This window comes from Pinus tabuliformis, chromosome 3_1, assembly GCF_031772625.1.
Source record: "Pinus tabuliformis cultivar Carrire ecotype Pingquan chromosome 3_1, CPIR1, whole genome shotgun sequence".
In the NCBI taxonomy this organism is placed as follows: Eukaryota; Viridiplantae; Streptophyta; class Pinopsida; order Pinales; family Pinaceae; genus Pinus; species Pinus tabuliformis.
In genome coordinates, this window is record NC_142301.1 from 103,388,823 (window position 1) to 103,392,637 (window position 3,815).

Below are 3,815 nucleotides of genomic sequence, written 5' to 3' on the forward strand. Positions count from 1 at the left end.
GATGCTGGATCAGACAACTGGGTTGTAATTCTCCCTTTTATTTAATAAATTTCTTCAAGTTTTCTTCCATATGATTATGCAATTGTGAATGTTATCATTTGTGAATGCTATTATATGTTCATTATATATCTCATTCTGTAATGTGTATGTTGCAATAGATCAATATGCTTTGACGGTTCTTTGTTACCATGTTTCTACAGGTACTCTCCAAGTGGGATAAGTACAGGGAGGAGTTGCAAGCTCTATCAAGGGGGAGAGAGATCAAGCAAAGGATTAAGTGGAAGTTCCAGGTTGGTCCCATTATCTTTCTCTTATCCATTACACATAGAAGAAATCATTGAATTGCTTTAAATTGTTGTTTCTAGGGTAGCTGCCAAAGCTAGAGGGCTAGTCGCTCGAAAAGACACTAGTTTTACTAGAAACATCCCATGGCATATTCACTTTCATTTGTCTTGATCTCAAATGGATGGTGAAGTTCTGACAGTGCTAGTACTAGCGTTGTACTAATCCTTTCTTTCAATGTGTTGAAGGATTTCTGACGTTTGCCTCTCCACTAAAACACCTGTGTTATCACTGAAAATGCTGTAGCCAAAAAAATTTTAGCCTGGCTTAAAGAGTGGGTGTTTTCGCAGCGCCTGAATTATTTTAGCAGTTTCGCAGCGCTACCTGTTTGAGTGGTTTCGTAGCGTGCTACGAAACTGGGGATTTGTTCGAGTTTTCAGTGGAGGCCCAAATCATAGCATGCCTATTGTACACTGGCTACAACTGCTGTGGATGAGGTTGATGTGCTTAAAGGTCTATGTCAGATCTTTCAGATAAGATTGAAGATATCAAGGCAATGATGTCAGCTCCACCGTTGCCCGAGGTTCTTCAGGCTCTTTATAATGAAAAGAACGTTTCTCAGGATAAAAATGCTTCCTAATTGCTAATCACTTGAAAGAAGGAAATGCATCTAAAGTTTTGGAATTCTTGAATTCCTTGTACTGCAAAATATGGTACCCAAGGTTGAATGTTTTTCCTATGTATTGTGCTCGGTGTTTCCAATGAATACCTTACAGTTTGTATAGTCACTGCTGCACCGAAAGGATAAAAGGGACCTGAACAGAACGCACTGGGAAATCTATTAGTACTATTTTTGATATTAGGACTATTTGGAGTATCTGCTGCTGGTTGGCTATGGCTAATAGGTAAAGGCTGGTAAATCCTGTTGTCATTCAACTTCAAGTTCTTGAGTTGAAAGTATTAGTCTCGGCCTAAAGATCAAGACATAGTCAGTCAAACTTCATTCAAACATATTCCTCAACCGAAAGAGTTCAAATAAGGTCGGGGTGAAATTAATGTTTGGATTATTAAAAATCTGCTCTATATTTGAACTGGGGATGGCTCTTTCTCATTCTCTTATATATATGGGCGTTTATAGTTGTGTTACCTCATCTGCACCTATATATTTTTTCCTGAAGTGGGAAGATACAAATCTCTCAACAAATGCAATGCTAATGAAGTATTTTTTCCCAAGTGATATGTGTCAACACACGGGTTTATATGGGAGCACCGCTTTCATATTATGGCTGAGGACTATACAATTGGGCCGGTGGAGATTTCTTTCCGCTGTGAGTGAAACCAATAATGGGCAGGTGGCAAATTCATTAAATAACATTTATGTCTTGGGCGCAAGTGCTTGATGAAGTGCCAGAGAGAGACGTGGTTCATTATCTTCGTGGCCTGGCTTCACAAGAAATCTTTTTCTACGCAAACAGGTGGCAGAGAAGCTGCAACAACAATCACAGAACAATTCACTATTCAAGTTTCGATCTCGTGATCTACTTTGGTGGGTATAGTACTGCTAACCATTCGAAGCTAACGGCTGTCATTTAATAAAGAAAATATAATCAAGAGCTCTTTGTTATTCCGGAGGTTTGAAATCACTGCTCAGTCTATAACCTCCTGAGATTCTAAGCTGAAGTCATCGAAATTTAGAGCTAAAGCTACAAAATCGAAGAAGGATGTACCGAAGGCCGTTCAGAGAGAATTATTGAAGGTGATGTATGAAAGGTGGGTAAGAAATGAGCGCAAAGCAATGCTATGGAAATGGCGACCATGCGAAAAATCTCCAGTTCACCCTTGTTTAAGCCCGGATCGGCTATGCTATAAAGAGCTCTGCAATCTACTGTTGCTTTTTCCAATGAGGCCGACTACTCTCGTCTCGAAAAACAAAAGCCCCATGATCGCATCATGGCACTTGATCTTCCACATGGTGGTCATCTGTAGTTACGCCTTTTAATTTTTCAATGGTGGACAAGGGCGTGTATAGGTCTGGATTCCCCAACATTATCAACTTCCCATTTCTGGAGACCCTTCGTCTGCGCTCAATTATCTATCTTTGCCAGGAGCCGTATCCAGCAGACAACATAGAGTTTATAGAGAATCATGGAATTAAGCTATTTCATTTTGGGATCGAAGGAAACAAGGAGCCTTTTGTGAATATACCAGAGGATGTTATACGAGAAGCATTGAAGGTTTTATTGGATGTTGGGAATCATCCTGTGCTGTTTCATTGCAAGCGAGGAAAGCATCGTACTGGCTGTCTGGTATGATGTCTAAGAAGAGTACAAAATTGGTGCTTGTCCTCAATTTTTGATGAATACCAGAGATTTGCTGGTTTGAAATCAAGAGTTCTAGATCAACAGTTTATTGAGCTGTTTGATATATCTGGCTTTAAGCGGTCAAACTGTGTATCAACATATTTCCCTGGTCCTTCCGTGCTGAAATCATAAGCTGGAGCCAAAATTCTTCAGTGCTCAATAATACTGTCTGACAGGGGATGGATAAGAAGAGTAAAGTTGGTGCATGTCATCAATTTTTTATGAATACCTGTGATTGACTGGTTTGAAATCAAACGTTGTGGATCAACACTTTATTGACGTGTTTGATGTATCCAGCTCTAAGCAGTCAAGTTGTGTATCAATGTATTTCTTTGGTCATTCTGTGCTGAGATCATAAGTTGGAGCCAAAATTCTTCACCTACACAATATTGAGCCATGTCTGGTAATCTGAAGCATATAAATTTTCTCATGGTTACCAGACCGATACTTAAAAGATCTCAGCAGTTTCAATTTTTTTAAAACAATGCCTTATAGGTTGGATGAATCTACAGACTATATTGATTATGTCCAGCTGGAGAAAAGTGCAGTCCTATTCAGGCCTAAACTCATGATTGCTGGTGCTAGTGCTTATGCACGCCATTATGACTATGCTCAGATGCGCAAGGTTTGTGACAAGCAAAAGGCTGTGTTGTTGGCGGACATGGCACACATAAATGGACTTGTTGCAGCTGGTGTAGTTCCATCTCCTTTTGAGTTTGCAGATGTAGTGATCACTACTACACACAAGTCACTCCGTGGTCCTCGTGGTGTATGATCGTTACAGCTAGGGAAGATTTTAAAAGTTTGTAAAACTAAGCATAGCTCTTAAACACTGAAGTTAAAGACATGGTTGGAATGTGCAAGTGGTTCAGTATCCAAATATTGAAGGTTGCAGAATATGGAGCTACTGTGCAAACGAGTAAATTTATCTATATTTTCACAAGATCATACAATGGAAAATGTTGAGATAACAACTGCATCCGTGAACCAGAATAGTTACAAAAGTTATTGCAACTAAAAGGATGAATAATTGCATGGTGAGAATTAGGAATGACCATGTGGAGCTGCTATACAGACTTTTCCAAGGTTTTATATTTGAGGAATGCGTACTATTGATGTTGTGAAAAGATTTCAGAAATTAAGTTTGGAGGCATTCATCAAGGTTGTTTGAGC

At 39.3% G+C, this 3,815-nt stretch overlaps 1 pseudogene; it reads left to right on the plus strand.

Moving 5' to 3' along the window:
- The first annotated feature begins 1,564 nt into the window (after positions 1-1,564).
- LOC149185974 (inositol diphosphatase DSP1 pseudogene) lies at positions 1,565-2,933 on the plus strand (annotated as a pseudogene).
- The last annotated feature ends 882 nt before the right edge of the window (positions 2,934-3,815 follow it).